Consider the following 25083-nt stretch of genomic DNA (forward strand, 5'->3'; position numbering starts at 1 on the left):
AAACTTTGCTGAAGTTGTTTATCAGCTGAAGGAGCCTTTGGGCTAAGACTATGGGGTTTTCTAGATATAGAATCATGTCATCCGCAAACAGATAGTTTGACTTCCTCTGTTCCTATTTGGAAGCCCTTTATTTCTTTCTCTTCTCTGATTGCTCTGGCTAGGACTTCTGATACTATGTTGAATGGAAGTGGCGAGAGAGGGCATCCTCATGCCAGTTTTCAAGGGGAAACTGCTTCCAGCTTTTGCCCATTCAGTATAATGTAGGCTGTGGGTTTGTCATAGATAGCTCTTATTATTTTGAGGTATGTTCCTTCAATACCTTGTTTATTGAGAGTTTTTAACATGAAGGGATGTTGAATGTTATCAAAAGCCTTTTCTGCATCTATTGAGATAATCATGTGGTTTTTGTCTTTAGATCTGTTTATTTGGTGAATCACATTTATTGAGTTGAGTATGTTGAACCAACCTTGCATCCTGGGAATGAAGCCTAGTTTATCATGTTTCATAAGCTTTTTGATGTGCTGCTAGATTTCAGTTTGCAAATATTTTTTTGATGATTTTTGCACTGATGTTCAGCTAGAATATTGGCCTGAAGTTTTCTTTTTTTGCTTTGTCTCTGTTAGGTTTTGGTATCAGGATGATGCTGGCCTCATAGAATGAGTTAGGAAGGAGTACCTCCTTTTCAATTTTTTGAAATAGTTTTAGTAGAAGTGATACCAGCTCTTGTTTGTACATCTGGTAGAATACACCTGTGAATCCATCTGGTTCTGGGCTTTTTTTAGTTGGTAAGCTATTTATTACTGCTTCAATTTCAGAACTTCTTATTGTTCTGTTCTGGGATTTAATTTTTTCCTGGTTCAGTCATGAGAGGATGTATGTCTCCAGGAATGTATCCATTTCTTCTAGATGTTCTAGTTCATTTACATAGAGGTGTTTATAATATTCTCTGATGGTTGTTTTTATTTCTGTGTAGTCAGTGGTAATGTCCCTCTTATTATTCCTGATTGTGTTTGTTATTTCTGATTGTGTTTGTAATCTTCCCTCTTTTCTTCTTCATTAATCCGGCTAGCCGTCTATCTATTTTTTTAATTTTTTTGAAATCCGGCTCCTGGATTTGTTGATCTTTTAAATGGCTTCTTTTCTTGTCTCTATCTCCTTCAGTTCAGCCCTTATTTTGGTTATTTCTTGTCTTCTGCTAGCTTTGGGATTTGTCTGCTTTAGGTTCTCTAGTTCTTTTAATTGTAATGTTAGCTTGTTAACTTGAGATCTTTCTAGCTTTTTGATGTAGGCATTTAGTGCTATAAATTTCCCTCTTAACACTGTCTTAACTGTGTCCCAGAGATTCTAATACATTGTATCTTTGTTCTTAGTTTCAAAAAACTTTTTGATTTATGCCTTTATTTCATTATTTACTCAAAAGTCATTCGGGAACATGTTACTCAATTTCCATGTAATTGTATCATTTTTGAGTGTTTTTTGTTTGTTTTTTTGTTTGTTTGTTTGTTTTTGAGATGGAGTCTCACTCTGTCACCCAGGCTGGAGTGCAGTGGTGCAATCTCAGCTCACTGCAACCTCCGCTTCCTGGGTTCAAGTGATTTTCCTGCCTTAGCCTCCCAAGTGGCCAGGATTAAAGGTGCCCATCACCATGCCCAGCTAATTTTCATATTTTTACTAGAGACAGGGTTTCACCATGTTGGCCAGGCTGGTCTCAAACTCTCAATTCCTGACCTCAGGAGATCCACCCATCTCGGCCTCCCAAAGTGCTGGGATTACAGGCATGAACCACCATAAGTGAATTTTTTAGTCTTGAGTTCTAATTTGATTGTGCTGTGGTTTGAGAGACTGTTATGATTGCAATTTTTTTTGCATTCACTGAGGAGTGTTTTACTTCTGATTATGTGATCAATTTTAGAGTAAGTGCTATGTGGCAATGAGAAGAATGTATGATTCTGTTGTGTTTGAATGGAGAGTTCTGTAGATACCTATCAGGTTTATTTGATCCAGAGCTGAGTTCAGGTCCTGAATATCTTTGTTAATTTTCTGTCTTGTTCATCTATCTAACATTGTCAATGGGGTATTAAAGTCTCTCATTTATTATTGTGTAAGAGTCTAAGTCTCTTTGAAGGTCTCTAAGTACTTGCTTTATGAATCTGGGTGCTCCTTTGTTGGGTGCATATATATTCAGGATATTTAGCTCTTCTTATTGAATCGAACCCTTTACCATTATGTAATGTCCTTCTTTGTCATTTTTTAATCTTTGTTGGTTTGAAGTCTCTTTTGTCAGAAACTAGGATTGCAACACCTGCTTTTTTCTGTTTTCCATTTGCTTGGTAAATTTCTCTCCATCCCTTTATTTTGACCCTATGTGTGTCATCGCATGTGAGATGGGTTTCTTGCAGGCAGCATACAATTGGGTCTTGGTTCTTTATTCAGCTTGCCACTCTTATGTCTTTTAATTGGGGCATTTATCCCATTTACATTTAAGGTTGATATTGTTATATGTGAATTTGATCCTGTCATCTTGATGCTAGCTGGTTATTATGCACACTTCTTATGTGGTTGTTTCATAGTGTCATTGGTCTGTGTACGTTAGCGTGTTTTTGTAATGTCTGGTAGTATTTTTTCCTTTTTACATTTAGTGCTTCTTTCAGTAGCTCTTGTAAGGCAGGTATGGTGGTAACAAATTTCCTCAGCATTTGCTTGTCTGAAAATGATCCTATTTCTCCTTCACTTATGAAGCTTAGTTTGACCGGATACAAAATTCTGGGTTGGAATTGCTTTTCTTTAAGAATGCTAAATATTGGCCCCCAGTATCTTCTGGCTTGCAGGGTTTCTTCTAAGAGGTTCACTATTAGTTTCATGGGCTTCCCTTTATAAGTGACTTTTCTCTCATGCTGCCTATATTAGTCAATTTTCACGCTGCTATAAGGACATACCCGAGGCCAGATGCAGTGGCTCACACCTGTAATCCCAGCACTTTGGGAAGCCGAGGCAGGTAGATCATGAGGTCAGGAGTTCAAGACCAGCCTGGCCAAGATGGTGAAACCCCATCTCTGCTAAAATTACAAAAATTAGCCTGACACAATGGCAGGCACCTGTAATCCCAACTACTTGGGAGGCTGAGGTGGGAGAATCACTTGAACCCGGGTGGCAGAGGTTGCAGTGAGCTGAGATCATGCCACTGCACTCCAGCCTGGGTGACAAAGTGAGACTCTGTCTCAAAAAAAAAAAAAAAAAAAAAAAAAAAAAAGGCATACCCAAGATTGGGCAATTTACAAAGGGAGGAGGTTTAATTGACTCACAGTTCCTCAGGAAACTTACACTCATGGTGGAAGGTGAAGCAAACACTTCTGTTTTCACAAGGCAGCAGGAGAGAGAAGAATGGAAGGTGAAGCAAACACTTCCTCTTTCACAAGGCAGCAGGAGAGAGATGAGAGCCAAGTGAAGAGGGAAGCCCGTTATAAAACCATCAGATCTTGTGAGAACTCACTCACTATCATGAGAACAGCATGAGGGTAAGCACTCCCTTGATTCAATTACTTCCCAGAGGGTTCCTCTCACAACATGTTGGGATTACGAGAACTACAATTCAAGATGAGATTTGGATGGGGACACAGCCAAACTATATCACTGCCCTTAACAATTTTTCTTCCATTTCCACCTTGAAGAACCTGATGATTATGTGTCTTGGGGAAGATCTTCTCATGGAATATCTTTTTTTTTTTCTTTGAGACAGAGTCTTGCTAAGTTGCCCAGGCTGGAGTGCAGTGGCACGATCTCGGCTCACTGCAAGCTCCGCCTCCCAGGTTCATGCCATTCTCCTGCCTCAGCCTCCCGAGTAGCTGGGACTACAGGTGCCCGCTACCACACCTGGCTAATTTTTTTTGTATTTTTAGTAGAGATGAGGTTTCACCATGTTAGCCAGGATAGTCTTGATCTCCTGATCTCATGATCCGCCTGCCTTGGCCTCCCAAAGTGCTGGGATTATAGGCGTGAGCCACCTCGCCTAGCCTTCTCATATCTTACCAGGGTTCTCTGCATTTCCTGAATTTGAATGTTGGCCTATCTAGCAAGGTTGTGGAAGTTCTCATGGATGATATCCTGAAATATGTTTTCCAAATTGGTTCCATTTGCCTCAGTTCTTTCAGGTACACCAATCAGTCATAGATTTGATCTTTTTACGTAACCCCATATTTCTCGGAAATTTTGTTCATTCTTTTTTATTCTTTTTTTCTCTGTTCTTGTCTACCTGTCCTCTTTCAGAAAGACAGTTTTCAAGTTCTGAGATTCTTTCCTCCTGTTGGAGTATTCTGCTATTAATACTTTTGATTGCATTATGAAATTGTTGTATGGTGTTTTTCAGTTCTATCCGGTCAGTTATATCCTCTATCCTGGATATTTTGTCAGCTCCTGCAATGTTTTATTGTGATTTTTAGCTTTCTTGCATTGATTTAGGACATGCTCCTTTAGCTCAATGGTTTGTTTTTATCTACATTCTGAGGTCTACTTCTGTTCAGCCATATCAGCCTCAGCCCCTTTCCAAAACCTTGCTGGAAAGGTGATGTGGTCATTTGAAGGAGAGAATGGACTCTGGCTTTTTTTGAGTTTTCAGCATTCTTGTACTGATTCTCATCTTTGTGGGCTTTATCTACCTTTAATCTTTGAGGTTGCTGACCTTTGGATGGGGTTTGGGGTTTTTTCATTGTTGCTGTTTTCTTTTTTAAGAGTCTGACCACTTTTCCATAGTGCTGCTGCAGTTTGCTGGGCATCTGCTCCAGTCCCTAGTTGCCTCAGATCTTCCAGTATCTGGAGGTATCACCAGTGAAGGCTGTGAAATAGTAAAGATGGCAGCCTACCCCTACCTCTGGGAGCTTTGTCCCAAGGGGTACAGACCTGTTATTGGCCCAAATGTACATGTAGGAGGTAATTGGAGACCCCAGTTGGGGTCATCCAGCCAGGAGGAACAGGATCATGGGGATCTGCTCTACTTTAGTAGAGCAGCCATGCTGTGCTGCAGTACTCTTTCTGCCCCCGCATCAGGTTGGGCTTTCCGAAGCCTAGAGGCTGGAATAGCTAAGTTGCTGAAACACCTAAGTTGCTGAAACAGCAAAGATGGCGGCCAACCCCTCCCTCTAGAAACTCTTTCCCAGGAAATTTTCAAACCTCTGTGGGCTAGAGAATGTCAGTGGGAGTGGCTGGAGTCCCCCATTTAGGAAGTCCCATCCAGTGAGGAGAAACAGATTGGGGACCCACTTAAGGAAGCAATCTGGTCACACTTTTGTAGAGTAGCTATGAGGTGCTGTGGTACTACTTCCACTCCCAGGTGGTTTGGACTCTCTTAAGCCCACAGACTAGAATGGCTGAGTTGTCCAAGCAGCCTCAAGTATTCCTTTATAGAAATGTAAACAGATTAACACAGAGAGGTAAGTGAATCAGTGATGGCAGACAGCACAGAGTGACCAGCACCCTAACAGAGGCATAATCAAGTTATGGTGGAATACTAAATATATATTGGAGAAAGAAAGAGACATAATCCTTCTCTTTATGTGTTTTCAGTTTACTGAGATGACAAAAATGATTATAAAATACATTAAGGTATTAAGGAAATATAAGGAATATATATATACACATAAGGAAATATATAAGGAAGTATAAGGAATATAATATATATAAGGAAATATAAATATAATAAGGAAATATAAGGAATATATATATGAAACTATATAAGGAAATATAAGGAATATAATATGCTATTAAGGAAATATCCCCACTGATGGGACAGGGAAGAAATGTTTATAATTCATCAGCTGTGTATGAGGGTTTCAATTTCTCCACATTCTCCCATCACTTGTTATTTTTGTCTTTTGATTATAGACGTTCTAGTGAGTTGTGAAGTGGCAATACTTCCCCAAATTAATCTACAGATTTAATGCAATTCCTATTTTAAAAACTCAGCTGATATCTCATGTGGTCTCAATTTGCATTTCTCTAATGATGTTAAACATTTTTTCATGTACTTATTGGCCATTTGTATATCTTCCTTGGAGAAATATATATTCAAATTCTTGGCCATTTTAAAATTGAGTTATTTATCTTTGTATTGTTTAGTTGTACTAGTTCCCCCCTTTTTTTGGAGGGGGTGGACAACACATGACAGTATTGATCTTAATCTAGAGTTTCATAGTAAACTTGCTAACCTAAATCAGATTACATTCCTCTGAGCTCCAAAACCTCTGCGGCATTCCATTGCCTCCTGCAGTCTTACCGGGGCGGAGAATGCTGTGAAGATTTTGTACTAGTGCTTTATGTATTCTGGGATACATGATTTGCATATATTTTCTCCTATTCCATAGGTTGTCTTTTCACTTTGTGGATAATCTTTGAAACACAGCAGTTTTGAATTTTAATGCAGTCCAATTTATCAATTTTTTTCTTTTGTTGATTCTGCTTTTGGTATTACATTAAGAAACCATTGCCTACTCCAGTGTCAAGAAGATTTCCACCTTTGATTTGTTCTAAGAATTTTTGCATTTTAGTTCTTAAAGTTTTTGATCAATTTTGAGTTTTTTTTTAATATCTTGTGAGGAAAGAGTCCAAGTATAATTCTTTGTATGTTGATATTTAGTGTCTCAGCAACATTTTTTGAGAAGACTAATATTTTCCCCGTTAACTTTTCATGGAACCCTCATCAAAAATCAGTTGAAATACAAGAAACTCCATAGCAAAAAAAAAAAAAAAAAACCCAAATAATCAGATTTTAAAATAGGCACAGGATCTGAATAGGCATTTCTCAAAAGAAGTTATACAAATGCCCAATAAGTATATGAAAACATGCTCAACACCACTAGTCATCAGGGAAATGCAAATCAAAATCACAATGAGGTAGCTTCTAATCCCAGTTAGGATGGCTATTATTAAAAAGACAAAAAATACCAAATGCTATCAAAGATGCACAGAAAAGGGAACTCTTACATACTGTTGGTGGGAATATAAGTTAGTACAATCATGATAGAAAACAGTATTCAGCTTTCGAAAAAGAAAAACTGAAAATAGAACTACCATATGATCCAGCTGTCCCTCTACTGAGTATTCATCTAAAGGAAAGGAAATCAGTATATTGATGAAATACCTTCACCCCCATGTTTATTGCAGCACTATTCACAATAGCCAAGATATGAAATCAACCTAAACGTCTATCAGCAAATGAATGGATAAATAAAGTGTGGTATACAGTCATGCGCCACATAACGACATTTTGGTCAACTAAAGACCACAAATATGATAGTGGTCCCATATGATTATCATGGATCTGAAAAATTCCTTTTGCCCAGTAATGTCATAGCTGTCATATGTAGTGTAATGCATTACTCGTGTTTGTGATAATGCTGGTGTACACAAACCTACCAGTTTTATAAAAATATAATTATGTACAAAGCATACAATGCATAATAGTTGATAATGATAATAAATGACTGTGTTACTGGTTTATGTATTTACTATATATTTCATTATTATTTTAGCATATTCTTCTTCTACTTATAAAGAAGACTGTTAACTGTAAAACAGTTAACAGCTTCCCTGTAAAACAGCTTCAAGCAAGTCCTTCAGGTAATATTCCAGAAAAAAAGCATTGTTATAGAATATTCCAGAAAAAGGCATTGTTATGTTCCCTATGCTTGTTATTGCCCATGAAAACCTTCCAGGGAGACAAAATGTGGAGGTGGAAGTCTGTGATATTGATCACCCTGACCCTGTGTAGGCCTAGGCTAATATGTGTGTGTGTTTCTTATTTTTTAACAAAGTAGTTTCAAACATTAAAAAAAGTCTTAAAATATTTTTTAAAGACTTATAGAATAAGGCTATAAAGGTAAATATTTTGTACATTGTGTTTTATGCTAACTGTTTTTACACAAAAGTAAAAAAATAATTTTAAGTTTATAAAGTAAAAAAGTTACAGTAAGCTAAGGTTAATTTATTATTGACAAAAGAAAAATACTTTTTACAAATATAGTGTAGCCTAAGTGTACAGTGGTTAATAAAGTCTACAGTAGTGTTCAGTAATGTCCTAGGCCTTCACATTCACTCACCATTCACTGACTCACCCAAAGCAACTTCCAGTCCTATAAGCTCCATGAATGATAAGTGCCATATACCAGTGTACCATTTTTTTGTCTTTTATACTATATTTTTACCATACCTTTTCTATGTTTAGATACACAAATACTTACCATTGTGTTACAATTGCCTGCAATATTTAGTACAGTCATATGCTGTAACAGTTTGTAGCCCAGGAGCTGTAAGCAATACCATTATAGCCTAGGTATATAGTAGGCTATACCATTGATGTTTGTGTAAGTACACTGTATGATGTTCATACAATGAAAAAATTGCCTAATGATGCACTTCTCAGAATGTATCACCATCTTTAAGTGACACATGACTATATACAGAATGGGATATGTTTGTCTTGGATATCAGGGTAGTACTGTCATTGTAGAATGTCTTGGAAAGGTTTCTTTCCTTTGTTTCCTGAAAGAGCTATTAATTACTTTCAAACACTTTTATGCATCATATGAAATGTGTAATATTGTGTTTTTTCTTTAATTCAGTAAAATATATTTTCTTATACTGCTGTCACTTTTTTTGGTGCATTGGTTATTTAGAAGTGTGCTCTTTAACTTCCAAATATTGAGGGTTTTCCCAGATTTCTTTCTGCTATTGATTTCTAATTTAATTCAGTTGTGCTGATAAAACATATGTTTTATGATTATATTCTTTTAAAATTTATTGAGACTTGTTTATGACCTAGGTACGTGGTCTATTTTGGATAATGTTCTTGATGGTTGCCCAAAAATGTGTATTCTCAGCCAACATCATACTGAATGGCCAAAAGCTGGGAGCATTCCCCTTAAAAACTGGCACAAGAAAAGGATGCCATCTCTAACCACTCTTGTTCAACATAGTTTTGGAAGCCCTGGACAGAGCAATAAGGCAAGAGAAAGAAAGAAACAGCATCCAAATAGGAAGAGAGGAAGTCTTACTATCCCTGTTTGCAGATGACATGATTTTATATGTAGAAAACGACATAGTCTCAGCCTAAACACTCCTTTAGATGATAAAATAACTTCAGCAAAGTTTCAGGATACAAAATCAACATATAAAAATTACTAGCATTCCTATATACCAACAACAACCAAGCATGGTGCCAAATCAGGAACACAGTCCCATTCACAATTGCCACAAAAATAATAAAATACCTAGGAAGACAACTAACCAGGGAGGTGAAAGATCTCTACAATGACAATTACAAAACACTGATGAAATAAATCAGAGATGACACAAATAAATGGAAAAACATTCCATGCTCATGGATTGATAGACTCAATATCATTAAAATAGTCATACTGCCCAAAGCAATTTACAGACTTAATGCTATTCCTATCAAACTACCAATGACATTCTTCAGAGACTAGAAAAAAACTATTTTAAAATTCCTATGGAACAAAAGGAGCCCAAATAGCCAAGGCAATCCTTAGCAGAAAGAGCAAAGCCAGAGGCATCAAGTTAGTCAGTTTTAAACTACTACAGGGCTACAGTAACCAAAACATCATGTTACACTATAAAAACAGACACATAGACCAATGGAGAAGGATAGAGAGCCCAGAAATAAGGCCACACACCTACAACCATCTGATCTTTGTCAAAGTTGACAAGAACAAGCAATGGGGAAATGACCCCTATTCAATAAATTGTGCTGGGATAACTGGCTAGCCATATGCCGAAGTTTGAAGATGGACCCCTTACTTATATGATGTACAAAAATCGACTAAAATGGATTAAAGACTTAAATGTAAAACCCAAAACTATAAAATCCCTGGGAGAAAACCTAGAAAATACAGTTCTGGTCATAGGAAGTAGCAAAGATGTCATGACAAAGATGCCAAAAGCAATTGCAAAAATTGACAAATAGTACCTAATTAAACTTAAGAGCTTCTGCACAGCAAAAGAAACCATCAACAGAGTAAAAAGACAACATGCAGAGTGGGAGAAAATATTTGCAAACTATACATCTGGCAATAAAGTCCAGGCTGAGGTGTTCTCAGATGGAGATGAGGAACTTGTTGGGAACTAGAGCAATGATAACTCTTGTTATACTTTAGCAAAGAGATTGGTGGCATTTTGCCCCTGCCCTGGAGATTTGTTGAACTTTGAACTTGAGAGAGATGATTTAGACCATCTAGTGGAAGAAATTTCTAGGCAGCAAAGCATTCAGGATGTGACCTGGATGCCCTTAAAAGCATTCAGTTTTATATAGTCACAGAAAGATGGTTTGGAATTGGAACTTATTTTTAAAAGGGAAGCAGAGCATAACAGTTTGGAAACTTTGTAGCCTGCTGATGCAATAGCAAAGAAAAATGCATTTTATGAGGAGAAATTCAAGCAGCTGCCGAAATTTGCGTAAGTAAGGAGGAGCCAAATGTTAATCGACAAGATAATGGGGAAATGTCTCCAGGGCATGTCAAAGATCTTCACAGCAGCCCCTCCCATCACAAGTGGGGAAGCCTAGGAGGAAAAAATGGTTTCGTGGGCTTGGCCCATGGCTTTGCTGCTGTGTGCAGTCTAGGGACTTGGTGCCCTGTATGCCAGCTGTGGCTAAAAGGGAGCAACGTACAGCTCAGGCCGTTGCTTCAGAGGGTGCAATTCCCCAAGCCTTTGCAGCTGACACATGGTTATCAGCCTGTGGGTGCACAAAAGTAAAGAATTGAGCTTTGAGAACCTCTGCTTAGAGTTCAGAGATGTATGGAAATGTATGGGTGTCCAGGCAGAGGTGTGCTGCAGGGGTGTGGCCCTCATGGAGAACCTCTGCCAGGGCAGTGCAGAAGGGAAATGTGGAGTGGCAGCCCCCACACAGAGTCCCCACTGGGGGACTACCTAGTGGAACTGTGAGAAGAGAGCCACCATCCTTCAGACCCCAGAATGGTAGATCTGCCAACAGCTCGCACCTTGCATCTGGAAAAGCAACAGACACTCAACGCCAGCCTCTGAAAGCAGCCAGGAGGGGGACTATACCCTGAAAAGCCACAGAGGTGGAGCTGCCCAAGGCTGTGGGAGCCCACCTCTTACATCAGCATGCCTTGGATGTGAGACATGGAATCAAAGAAGATTGTTTTGGAGCTTTTTTTTTTTTTTACCTACTATTTTTTTTATTTGAGTCAGGCCACTTAATTAAAATAAGTCCAAATGTGACACATGATAACACTCATTTTAAATAAAAACTACAATCATGATTTGACTTCTCCAAATGCATGTTCTCTCAGGTAGTCCATCCAAGCATCCTTTGTTGACAGTGCCATAGAGTTCCATTCAAACCAAGGAATCTGAATTACATGATAGCCCAAAAATTCCAAATGTCATTTTTTCATAGCAGATTTTCCTTTTATGTGAAGGATATTTCTACAAAATGCTTTTGAATCCAAAAATTCCAAAGCAATCCTTTCAGCTCCTGGTGGCAGCCTTGATCCAACTATTTCAGTATTTGATTCCCAGGGCATTTCTGGTAGTTGTCCCAATGTTATATTATGGCTTCCATAAAGAAGAGATTTTTTTCTTTCTTCCAAGATACACTCAAAATCTACTGTATGGTAATAAGGAGTAAGAACTGAGGCTTTTACACAATTGATTCCTCCTAGTACCTCTGCTAACATTTTATAAATCTGCTGTTGTGCTACATTCATGCCGGCAATACCTTTATTATATTGCTGACAGAAGCAGTCGAGAAACCATGGGATCTGAAACTCAGGGCATTCCAAGCAGACTGATCTATTTAGTTCCATAAGACAAAACTGGACTCTTGCACTTAGAGATGAAGATAAAATTTCAAGTTGAGAATCCAGTCTAGCTAAGAATTTGATGTTAAAATTACCTTTAGCAGGTATTCAGGAAAATATTCAAGTGTGGCCAAAGAGAAACCAAGAAACACTAACATAAGAGGATCCAGTATACCTAAGTAAGAATTAAGATGTTGCACGCAAGTTCCAAAAACCTCATCCCTTTGAGGTGGATCATAGTTACAAATTCTGAATGGAAGAGTAATAGCAAGGATTCTAAATGGATGGATTTATTTGGGTCACACTGTGGTAAAACTGCTTCAATTCGGGATATTCCCACTTCGTCCAAATGAGGAGAAGGGAGCAGGGAAATAGCAGAGGCCAGAATGGACATCTCAGTTGGTATGAAACTAATTTTCAAATAACTAAGCAGTAATTCTCCAAGTTTCACAAAAAAACTCCCTACTTTGGAAATGCAGAAAAGTCAATGCTTGAGTTATCTTCAACAACTCTAATCGTTTATAGTTATCCAAATGTTTGTGCAGAACTGAAGCAACTCTTTAAATCAGACATGAATTTCTGCTTTCCTTATCTTCCATTGCTCCCAACACTACCAGGGCTTACTCGTTGGTTAGCTCCTCTGACATCAATAACATAGTTGATTTAAGTTGTTTCTTTTCTTCAGGTCCTGCAGTGGGTCCCAATGCTACAAAAAACTTTACAAAGCTTTCTAATAGTGGTTGATAATGATATCTAACGTTTCGAAGAAACTGTACCATTCTTTTTGCAACGTTGACCTCAGAAGAATCTGTGGTGTCAAAAACAAGTTCCGTTTTGTTCAGTTGTTCCTGAAAATGTCGTGATATTAAAGAAGATATGTTGACCATCAAGACAGACAAGGAACTTAAGTTCTGGATGGTTTCCAAGTTCCTATGGACAATATCAGCTATTTTTCCCATTAATGGACTAAAATACAAATGCTGATCTGCTAAGCAAGAGGAAAATTCTGACAGCAGTTTAATATCAAACCTTTCTAGCCTACCCCATGCTTCTGTAACTAGTGCTTCAACTAGCGGATCGTGGGCCTCACCAGCAAACTGTTGTGTGATATATAACACATTCACCAGGGTATTGCCATTCATTAATTTGAATTTATTTGTAGCTAAATTATGAAGAGTAAGAAATTGAGAATGGTCTCTGACATACTCAACATTTTTTAATAGACTGATCTTCTGCTTTTGAAGCTTCCAAAGTATATTAAATGTACATCCCACTTGTTTTTCTGAAAGTATGATTTTGTTTCTTTCAATAAAATCAAATATTTGCTCCTCATCTATACACTTATTCATCTGAATAATGAGTGGTTCACAACTGATGAGTCGAAATTGAAACACAGTCCAGGAGAATGGACAAATAGCTCTTAGCCGAAGCATATTTGTAACCAATGGGTCTAGGCAAACAGATGTTTTTTGATTTACATCACAAATTTTCTTAGGTAAACAAAACCATCTGCAACTAGTTGTCAGGTGCAACAAACAGGGATACAAGGAACTGTTTTTCCTTCGTGTATTTTGCTCCCATTACGATAACTGTAAATCCATTGCAATGTACAGCTTCAGCAAGGTTTTCCATCATCACACTGCAACTTTTCTGGAGGCTCCTGGGGTTATGAGAGCTCAGAAGTCAGGGTTATTCCTGGTCCCAACATGGAATGCAACTGTCTTGGTTGTCTCACCCAACCCTCATATCCCAGGAGTCATAGCCTTTCCTCGAGAGACATCACCTTTCCCATGATAGAGCTTGCCCCCAGACCAGGAAAAAATGCCCAGCGAGAGCAGCATGCACTGCAGAAGTCACCTATTTTGAAGCTTTAAGATTTGACTGCCCTGCCGGATTTTGGACTTGCATGGGGCTTGTAGCTCCTTTGTTTTGGCCAATTTCTCCCATTTGGAATGGGTGTATTTACCCAATACCTGTACCCTTACTGTATCTAGGAAGTAACAAACTTGCTTTTGATTTTATACGCTCATAGGTGGAAGAGATTTGCCTCATCTCAGGTGAAACTTTGGACTGTGTATTTTTGAGTTAATGCTGAAATGAGTTAAGACTTTGGGAAACTGTTGAGAGGCCTGATTGGTTTTGAAATGTGAGGACATGAGATTTGGCAGGGGCCAGGGGCAGAATGATATGTCTTGGCTGTGTCCCCACCAAAATCTCATCTTGAATTATAGCTGCCATAATTCCCACATATCATGGGAGGGACCCAGTAGGAGGTAATGGAATCAAGGCGGTGGGTCTTTCCCATGCTGTTCTCATGATACTAAATAAGTCTCATGAGATCTGATGGTTTTATAAATGGGAGTTCCTTTGCACAAGCTCTCTTGCCTACCATCATGTAATATATGCCTTTGCTTCTCCACCTTCCACCATGGTTGTGAGGCCTCCCCAGCCGTGTGGAACTGTGAGTCCATTAAACCTATTTTTCTTTATAAATTACCCAGTCTCGGGTATTTCTTTATAGCAGTGTGAAAATGCACTAATACAGTCTCTAATGTGAAAAACCATTTTTTCTTCGAATGTCAGTCAAGTAGTCCTTCGCTATGCATTCATATTAGAAAAAAAAATCTAAAACTACATAGAATTTATTTGGATAACACTGATTTTACTGGTATACTTTGCTTTAAATGAATAGATTGGGAATGATCAGTATGCTAAAGTCAGCTAAAGACCAGAATGAGGCAGGCTTTTTTGGGGGGTACCCATGCCCATGCTTTCATAGTTTTGTAGACATTTAATTCATGTCTTGAAGCATATCATTTCTTTCATTTATTTCCCTTTACCCACAGTCAGATCTTTAATTAAAGACAAAGAAAATACAAAGTAGTGGCTTGCACTAAAAGGTAAGGAAGGGAGATTCATTGTTTCTTGAGCAAACCTTCAATTGATTGTGTTTTTTAGCCTCACTTTTTACTCCACTCTCTGCCATGGATATCAGGTCATTCTTTTAATTACAGTCCTCTTTGCATACATTTTAGAGTTTGGCTTTTTGTATTCTGTTTCTTCTGTGAATTCTCTTTCATCTGTCTGTGTTTTATAAATTTGTGATGATGACTCTTCATTTTTGTGGGTTTATATTTCTCTTCTCCATAATATAACTTCTTTACCTTTTTAAGGTATATCTGGAGGGACAGAAGGAAAATGTATGCTGCTTGAGCTTCCTAACCAGAAATTTTGTTCACATAATTTTAAACAGTTTTAATGTAATGTGTACTTGCTTTTTAGTCCTGTTTTCCTCTCCTTTTAAACATTTTCTACATTGCTCTCCTTTTTCATAATTGCTGTTTGCAGTAGATTATGGAAATATTTTTAAAGAAACTGTTTTTATTATTATGGTTATTATTATTTTAGTTACTACTTTTTTCTCTTTATGCATTCCTTTATCCCAGCATCACACACATTTGCCTTTCCTTAGATAACCAATGTTACCAACATTGACAATGTGTGGAATAGTAAGTCTAATTGTTTCCTTTGTCAAATAATTGAAAGCTATGAAGAAGCACAGTTTGCTTTAAAGCCGGCTGACATTGTCATCAAGAAAGCAATTTCAGTTATGTATTGATTTTACAAGAAACCTTGTGATTTCAGCTATGGGGTATAGGTGATTTGCAGTATCTCAGTAATGGCTTCCTCACATTGGCATCCTCACCTTAGTTCTTAGATTGAATGGAACCATTTTCCTCATGATAATGCCACTGTTTCCTTTTGCTTTTCAACTACTTCTCAGTGTGGCTGTTGTCCTTGAGAGTTCATGTCCGTTTCTGATTAAATAACTGGAATTTGGCTTGGGATAATGACTGTTAGTAATATTTAAGGACTTGTATACCAGACACCATAGAAAGACAGGCAATATGAGGACAAATAAATGGTGTAAGAAACCATTGGAGGCTGAGTGCTGTGTCTCATGCCTGTAATCCCTGCACTTTGGAAGGCTGAGGCGGACAGATCACTTGAGGTTGGGAGTTCGAGACCAGCCTGGCCAACATTGCGAAACCCCATCTCTACTAAAAATGCAAAAATTAGCCAGGTGTGGTGGCGCATGCCTGTAGTCCCAGCTACTCTAATGGGGAGGCTGAGGCAGGAGAATCACTTGAACCTGGGAAGCAGAGGTTGCAGTGAGCCAAGATCACGCCACTCCACTCCAGCCTGGGTGACAGAGTGAGACTCTGTCTCAAAAACAAAGAAAAAAAGAAACCATTGGAGTCCACCTCATATCCATTTCCTAGAAAATCTAACCTAACCGAGAGATCATGTTGGCTGATCATAGATAACAAAATAGCCATCTATTTCTATTATTTCATGCATTTGCTGTTTGACCTTTTTTGCTTTTTTTTTTTTAAAGTGAGACAGGATAAAGTACAGATTTTGGAAATAAAGAAATAAAGCTCATTATTTGTGCATGATGTAAAACTACTGGAAAAAATAAGAGTTTATCAAATATCCTGGATGAACACATCAACCTACCAAAATTATACACATAATACATATATACAAAAAAGGGAAAAGTTTTTACAAAGAGATATAATCAAAATATGGAGTGCCTAGAAATAAATATAACGAGATGTACAAAACTCCCATGGGGAAAATAATAGAGCGTTATTTTGTAATATTAAGACCTCAATAAGTGAAATTATATACAACAGACATGATTTGGAAAACTCAATGCTATACATTTGCCCAACTTTGATAGAGATTCAAAGCATTCTCTGTCAAATTCCTAACTCTCTTTGTTTTGGTGAGGAGGGTCAAACACTTGAAAAAAGATTTTAAAATTATATGGAAAGGCAATGTCAATAGCCAAGAATAACAATAGTAGACTTTGCTGCAGGAAAAGACAAATAGATTAGTGGAAGCTTATTAGTGAAAGGGTAGTCCATGGACCCACACCATTAGTGGCTTTACCTGGGACCTTGTTAGAAATGCAAAATTTCAGGCCCCAACCCCAAATCAACTTAATCAGAACCCATGTTTAACAAGATTCCCAGGAATCTGTTTTTTTTGTTGTTGTTGTTTCTTTGTTTTAGTTATACTCTAAGTTCTAGGGTACATGTGCACAATGTACAGGTTTGTTACATAGGTATACCTGTGCCGTGTTGGTTTGCTGCACTTTTACATTAGGTATTTCTCCTAACTCTATCCCTCCCCCAGCCCTCCACCCGCCAACAGGCCCCATTGTGTGATGTTCCCCTCCCTGTGTCCGTGTGTTCTCATTGTTCAACTCCCGTTTATGAGTGAAAACATGCAGTGTTTGGTTTTCTGTCCTTGTGATAGTTTGCTGAGAATGATGGTTTCCAGCTTCATCCATGTCCCTACAAAGGACATGAACTCATCCTTTTTATGGCTGTATATGTGCCACATTTTCTTTATTCAGTCTATTATTGATGGACATATGGGTTGGTTCCAAGTCTGTGATATTGTGAATAGTGCCACAGTAAACATATGTGTGCATGTGTCTCTATAGTACCATGATTTATAATCCTTTGGGTATATATGGAGTAATGGGATTACTGGGTAAAATGGTATTTCTAGTTCTAGATCCTTGAGGGATCACCACACTGACTTCCACAATGGTTGAACTAATTTACACTCCCATCAATAGTGTAAAAGCATTCCTATTTCTCCACATCCTCTCCAGCATCTGTTGTTTCCCGACTTTTTAATGATTGCCATTCTAATTGGTGTCAGATGGTATCTCATTGTGGTTTTGATTTGCATTTTTCTGATGACCATTGATGATGAGCATTTTTTCATATGTCTGTTGGCTGCATAAATGTCTTCTTTTGAAAAGTGTCTGTTCATATCCTTTGCCCACTTTTTGATGGGGACTTTTTTTCTTGTAAATTTGTTTAAGTTCTTTGTAGATTCTGGATATTAGCCCTTTGTCAGATGAGTAGATTGCAAAAATTTTCTCCCATTCTGTAGGTTGCCTGTTCACTCTGATGATAGTTTCTTTTGCTGTGCAGAAGCTCTTTAGTTTAATTAGATCCCATTTGTCTATTTTGGCTTTTGTTCCCATTGCTTTTGTTGTTTTAGTCATGAAGTCTTTGCCCATGCCTATGTCGGGAATGGTATTGCCAGGTTTTCTTCTACAGTTTTTATGGTTTTAGGTCTTACATTTAAGTCTTTAATCCATCTTGAATCAATTTTTGGTCAGATGTAAGGAAGGGATCCAGTGTCAGCTTTCTATATATGGCTAGCCAGTTTTCCCAGCACCATTTATTAAATAGGGAATCCTTTCCCCATTGCTTGTTTTTGTGAGATTTCTCAAAGATCAGATGGTTGTAGATGTGTGGTGTTATTTCTGAGGCCTCTGTTCTATTCCATTGATCTATATCTGTTTTGGTACCAGTAGCATGCTGTTTTGGTTACTGTAGCCTTCTAGTATAGTTTGAAGTCAGGTAGCATGATGCCTCTAGCTTTGTTCTTTTTGCTAAGGATTGTCTTGACTATGTGGGCCCATTTTTGGTTCCATATGAAATTTAAAGTAGTTTTTCCCAATTCTGTGAAGAAAGTCATTGGTAGCTTGATGGGGATAGCATTGAATCTATAAATTACCTTAGGGAGTATGGCCATTTTCACGATATTGATTCTTTCTATCCATGAGCATGGAATGTTCTTCCATTTGTTTGTGTTCTCTCTTTTATTTCGTTGAGCAGTGGTTTGTAGTTCTTAAAGAAGTCCTTCACATCCCTTGTAAGTTGGATTCCTAGGTATTTTATTCTCTTAATAGTAATTGTGAATGGGATTTCACTCATGATTTGGCTCTCTGTTTGTCTGTTCTTGGTGTATAGGACTGCTTGTGATTTTTGCACATTGATTTTGTATCCTGAGACTTTGCTGAGGTTGCTTATCAGCTTAAGGAGATTTTAGGCTGAGACAATGGGGTTTTCTATGTATACAATCATGTCATCTGCAAACAGGGACAATTTGACTTCCTCTTTTCCAAATTGAATACCCTTTATTTCTTTATCTTGCCTGAATGCCCAGGCCAGAACTTCCAATACTATGTTGAATAGGAGTGATGAGAGAGGGCATCCTTGTCTTGTGCCAGTTTTCAAAGAGAATGTTTCCAGTTTTTGCCCATCCAGTATGATATTGGCTGTAGGTTTGTCATAAATAGCTCTTATTATTTTGAGATACGTTCCATCAAAACCTAGTTTATTGAGAATTTTTAGCATGAAAGGTTGTTGAATTTTGTTGAAGGCCTTTTCTGCATCTATTGAGATAATCATGTGGTTTTTGTCATTGGTTCTGTTTCTGTGATGGATTACATTTATTGATTTGCATATGTTGAACCAGCCTTGCATTCCAGGGATGAAGGTAACTTGATCATGTTGGATAAGCTTTCTGATGTGCTGCTGAATTCAGTTTGCCAGTTTTTTATTGAGGATTTTTGCATTGATGTTCATCAGGGATATTGGTCTAAAATTCTCTTTTTTTGTTGGGTCTCTGCCAGGCTTTGGTATCAGGATGATGCTGACCTCATAAAATGAATTAGGGAGGATTCCATCTTTTTCTATTGATTGGAATAGTCTCAGAAGGAATGATACAAGCTAATCCTTGTACCTCTGGTAGAATTTGGCTGTGAATCTGTCTGGTCCTGGAGTTTTTTTGGTTGGTAGCCTATTAATTATTGCCTATTTCAGAACCTGTTTGTTATTCATCTATTCAGAGATTCAGCTTCTTCCTGATTTAGTCTTGAGAGGGTGTATGTGTCCAGGAATTTATCCATTTCTTCTAGATTTTCTAGTTTATTTGCATAGAGGTGTTTATAGTATTCTCTGATGGTAGTTTATATTTCTGTGGGACCTTTATCATTTTTTATTGCATCTATTTGATTCTTCTCTCCTTTCTTCTTTATTAGTCTGGCTAGTGGTCTACCTATTTTGTTGATCTTTTAGAAAACCAGCTCCTGGATTCATTGATTTTTTTGAAGGGTTTTTTATGTCTCTATCTCCTTCAGTTCTGCTCTGATCTTAGTTATTTCTTGTCTTCTGCTAGCTGTTGAATTTATTTGCTCTTGCTTCTCTAGTTCTTTTAATTGTGATGTTAGGGTGTCAATTTTAGATCTTTCCTGCTTTCTCTTGTGGGCATTTAGTGCTATAAATTTCCCACTACACACTGTTTTAAATGTGTCCCTGAGATTCGGGTATGTTATGTCTTTGTTCTCATTGGTTTCAAAGAGCATCTGTATTCTGCCTTCATGTCATTATTTACCCGGTAATCACTCAGGAGCAGGTTGTTCAGTTTCCATGTAGATTTGTGGTTTTGAGTGAGTTTCTTAATCCTGAATTCTAATTTGATTGCACTGTGGTGTGGGAGACAGTTTGTTGTGATTTCTGTTCTTTTACATTTGCTGAGGTGTGTTTTACTTCCAATTATGGGGTCAATTTTAGAAAAAGTGCAACGTGGTGCTGAGAAGAATGTATATTCTGTTGATTTGGGGTGTAGAGTTCTGTAGATATCTATTAAGCCCACTTGGTCCAGAGCTGAGTTCAAGTCCTGGATATCCTTGTTAATTTTCCATCTCGTTGATCTGTCTAATATTGACAGCAGGGTGTTAAAGTCTCCCATTATTATTGTGTGGAAGTCTGAGTCTTTTTGTAGGTCTCTAAGAACTAGTTTTATGAATCTGGGTGCTCCTGTATTGGGTGCATATATGTTTAGGATAGTCAGCTCTTCTTGTTGAATTGATCCCTTTACCATTATGTAATGGCCTTCTTTGTTTCTTTTGATCTTTGTTGGTTTAAAGTCTGTTTTATCAGAGACCAGGATTGCAACCCCTGCTTTTTCTTTGCTTTCCATTTGCTTGGTAGATCTTCCTCCATCCCTTTATTTTGAGCCTGTGTGTTTTTGCACGTGAGATGGGTCTCCTGAATACAGCACACCAATGGGTCTTGACTCTTTATCCAATTTGCCAGTCTGAGTCTTTTAATTGGGGCATTTAGCCCATTTACATTTAAGTTTAATATTGTTATGTGTGAATTTGATCCTGTCGTTATGATGCTAGCTGGTTATTTCACCCATAAATTGATGCAGTTTCTTCATAGCATTGATAGTCTTTACAATTTGGCATGTTTTTGCAGTGGCTGGTACCAGTTGTTCCTTTCCATGTTTAGTGCTTCCTTCAGGAGGTTTTGTAAGGCAGGCCTGGTGGTGACAAAATCTCTCAGCATTTGTTTGTCTGTAAAGGATTTTATTTCTCCTGCCCTTATGAAGCTTAGTTTGGCTCAATATGAAATTCTGGGTTGAAAATTATTTTCTTTAAGCATGTTGAATTTTGGCCCCCACTCTCTTCTGGCATGTAGGGTTTCTGCAGAGAGATCTGCTGTTAGTCTCATGGGCTTCCCTTTGTGGGTAACATGACCTTTCTCTCTGGCTGTCCTTAACATTTTTTCCTTCATTTCAACCTTAGTGAATCTGACGATTGTGTGTCTTGGGGTTGCTCTTCTCGAGGAGTATCTATGTGGTGTTCTCTGTATTTCTTGAATTTGAATGTTGGCCTGTCTTGCTAGCTTGGGGAATTTCTCCTGAATAATATCCTGAAGAGTGTTTTCTAACTTGGTTCCATTCTCCCCATCACTTTCAGGTACACCAATCAAATGTAGATTTGGTCTTTTCACATAATCCCATATTTCTTGGAGGCTTTGTTCAGTTATTTTCACTCTTTTTTCTCTAATCTTGTCTTCTCGCTTTATTTCATTAATTTGGTCTTCAATCACTGATATTCTTTCTTCCACTTAATCAAATTGTCTATTGAAGCTTGTGTATGCTTCACGAAGTTCTCGTACTGTGGTTTTCAAGACCATCAGGTCATTTAAGCTCTTCTCTACACTGGTTATTGTAGTTAGCCATTCGTCTAACCTTTTTTCAAGGTTTTTAGCTTCCTTGCGATGGGTTAGAACATGCTCCTTTAGCTCGGAGAAGTTTGTTATTACCAACCTTCTGAAGCCTACTTCTGTCAACTCCTCAAACTCATTCTCCATCCAGTTTTGTTCCTTTGCTGGTGAAGAGTTGTGTTCCTTTGGAGGAGAAGAGGCATTCTGGCTTTTGGAATTTTCAGCCTTTCTGCTCTAGTTTCTCCCCATCTTTGTGGTTTTATCAACCTTTGGTCTTTGATGTTGGTGACCTACGGATGAGGTTTTGGTGTGGATGTCCTTTTTGTTGATGTTGATGGTATTCCTTTCTGTTTGTTAGTTTTCCTTCTAACAGGCCCCTCAGCTGCTCAGCTGCAGGTCTGTTGGAGTTTGCTGGAGGTCCACTCCAGATCCTGTTCGCCTGTGTATCACCAGTGGAAGCTGCAGAACAGGAAACATTGCTGCCTGATCCTTCCTCTGGAAGCCTCGTCCCAGAGGGGCACCTGCCTATATGAGGTGTCTGTCAGCCCTGACTGGGAGATGTCTTCCAGTCAGGCTACACAGGGGTCAGGGACCCACTTGAGGAGGCAGTCTGTCCATTATTGGAGCTCGAACGCCGTGCTGGGAGAACCACTGTTCTCTTCAGAGCTGTCAGGCAGGGACGTTTAAGTTTGCAGAAGCTGTCTGCTGTCTTTTGTTCATATATGCCCTGCCCCCAGAGGTGGAATCTAGAGAGGCAGTAGGCCTTGCTGAGCTGTGGTGGGCTCTACCCAGTTCGAGCTTCTGGGCCACTTTGTTTGCACTGTGAGCATAGAACCGTCTACTCAAGCCTGAACAATGGCTGACACCCTTCCCACTGCCAAGCTCCAGCATCCCAGGTCGATCTCAGACTGCTGCACTAGCAGCAAGCAAGGCTTCATGGGTGTGGGGCCCACCAAGCCAGACACAAGAGGGAATCTTGTGGTCTGCCAGTTGCAAAGACCATGGGAAGAGTGCAGTATTTGGACAGGAATGTACTATTGCTTCAGGTACAGACACTCACGGCTTCCCTTGGCTAGGAAAGGGAAATCCCACGACCCTTTGCACTTCCCGGCCTGCTTTGGCTCACCCTCCATGGACTGCACGCACTGTCCAACCAGTCCCAGTGAGATGAACCAGGTACTTAAGTTGGAAATGCAGAAATCACCCGTCTTATGCGTCGATCTCGCTGGGAGCTGTAGACCGGAGCTGTTCCTATTTGGCCATCTTGGAAGCGCCTCCCCCAGCAATCTGTTTTTAACAGGATCACCCAGAAGAATGGGGAAAAGATGGTTTTAATAAATAATTTGGAGCAAATAGTAACTAAACAAGAAAAAAAGTATTTGGATTGAATAACATTGCTTGTTTTATATGGTGCAACCACACGTTACTCTCTTTGTGATAAATTTCTTTAGGAGTGATCAATTTTTAGTGAAAATATAAGGAATGTTTTAAATATGCATTTTCCAAGGTGCCCCTATTACCTGTGTTGCTGCAGTCTATGGACTATCTTATTAATAAGCTTTTCTTATGTATGTAATCTTCAGGATGTTTTTGTGTATTTCCAACATCTCTTCTTCCTGACTCAAGTCCATATGTCATGATTTAATGGTAGTACTGTCACTAGCAATCTGGGCAACTAATGTGAATATGCCCTCCATCCCATTGTGGCAGTGATAAAGCTTTGTGCAATCATTTTTCAGGTACATTTTACATACTTTGGGGAAAAAAACGTTGCTGAAGTTACTAGAAAAGAGACAGTTCTTCTGCTGACAACCCTTGAGGAAATAATTTTCTACCTCCTTAGGATTCGAAGACCAGTTCATTCTTAGTGTCTTCTGAAATAAAATTAGGTAAGAAATGTTTTTCTTCATATTTTGAGTAATTTATACTGTGCCTACTCAGTTTCCTTGAAAGCTTCTATAATTCTATTCCTTTGGCCTCTAAGAGAATACAGTTAGCTTTCTCCTTTAGGAAGTTAGTGTGCCAGCCAGCTGTCGGCTTTATGATTTACCTGATCTCCAATGTTAGGGAAAGCACAATTTGATTTTTAACCAAGTCTTCTACACAACACTGCAGCAGGGCCACCGGCATCTCTCTTTATGTTCCTTTCTTTGAAATTCCCCATTCTATGCAAACAGTATACTTTTATTTTTAAATTCTTGTGAGATAAAACCACCACTAACTGACTTTACTTGTCTTTAGTTCAAAATCAATGAATTGAATGAAATAATTCATATTTCTGTTACCCTTTCTTATTTCCAGAAAATAAAATACCACTGCTTGTTTAACTTGTGACTTGTCTAAACATGTTGAAAGCATTGACTATAAGGCATAACACTCAGACTCTGAAAGGGAACTGTGACAAGTTCAGTCAAAAGGGAAAAGACGAATTATTTATAAAAGGCACTGCAGATAATGATGCCAGCCAGTTATTTTAAAATGCATCCACCTCACCTTTTAATGAATTAGATTTGTCAACAGCAAATGTTTTATGCACTACTTCTAATAAAAGTGGCATGCTAGGAATGCAGTGCTTTGAGGTTGGCTTCTTCAAAGCTTTAGAGTATCTTCAATTCAAAGATATTTTTTAAATAATAGATATTAAAAAGTATATTTAAATAATATTAAGGTTGTGACACAAACACCAAATGACAAAATTCAGGAGTTTCAAAGCAAAGGCTGACATGCTATCACGATTTCACATTAGAACTGTTTTTTAAATTAGGAGTATAACAGACTGATTTGGGGATTGTGTGTCAGTTTAACTTTAAATTCTTATTGTTTTGGTTGGTGTCACAACCTTAATGTCAACTTTTCAAATAGGTTTCTACATTTCCTTTGGTTCAGGGTCATTAAAAAAATGCATGTGATAAATCTAAGAGGCATAAATAGGTCATACAGAAGTGGAATTCCTTGCTCCTCTGGAGGTGAGAGACAGCTAATTTATAAATGGAAAACAGTTAGCTTAGGCATTTTCAGTAAATTTTTGTTTTTCAGTATTTGATTAAGAAAAATGTAAACCCAAATAACAAGACATGACGTTGGTATAATTCTGTTCAAATTCTATTCCTCTTGTACCTCTAATCCTAATGATTTGATCTTGTTGGTGTTATCACCTCTATAGATATAAAGAACCACATGTTTCACTATTGATTTTTTTTTTTTCACTAAAAGCACAGGTTTAATTTCATTTTGTGAATGCTTATTTGATATAATTGAGTACAGGTAAGCCCTGCCTTGGAAACTACATCTGGTAGTCCTTTATATAAAGCATTGTTATGCAGAGTTTTTGGTAAAATCTTATTATTTTAAAGTAACAC

At 38.1% G+C, this 25083-nt stretch overlaps 1 protein-coding gene and 1 pseudogene across 42 annotated transcripts in view; one reads left to right on the forward strand and one right to left on the reverse strand.

Annotated features, from left to right (window-relative positions):
• The window catches only part of KIAA0825, a 462961-nt gene that overhangs the window by 12645 nt on the left and 425233 nt on the right, over window positions 1-25083 (forward strand). For 15 of the 42 annotated variants that reach the window (XR_010156852.1, XR_008548200.2, XM_024356911.3 and 12 more), the window contains one exon: window positions 23464-23613. The exons of 4 other annotated variants lie outside the window; for them this stretch is intronic. The gene's annotated coding sequence lies outside the window, so the exon portion shown is untranslated. Of the gene's footprint in view, window positions 1-3363; window positions 3516-7520; window positions 7609-23463; window positions 23614-25083 lie in introns of all 42 variants that reach the window. 23 more of the 42 variants (XR_010156851.1, XM_063810211.1, XM_054684968.2 and 20 more) reach the window with 5 other exon arrangements.
• Window positions 11283-16371, reverse strand: LOC104006387 (FAST kinase domain-containing protein 1, mitochondrial-like; annotated as a pseudogene).

Source organism: Pan troglodytes, chromosome 4 (genome assembly GCF_028858775.2).
Source record: "Pan troglodytes isolate AG18354 chromosome 4, NHGRI_mPanTro3-v2.0_pri, whole genome shotgun sequence".
NCBI classification, from domain to species: Eukaryota; Metazoa; Chordata; class Mammalia; order Primates; family Hominidae; genus Pan; species Pan troglodytes.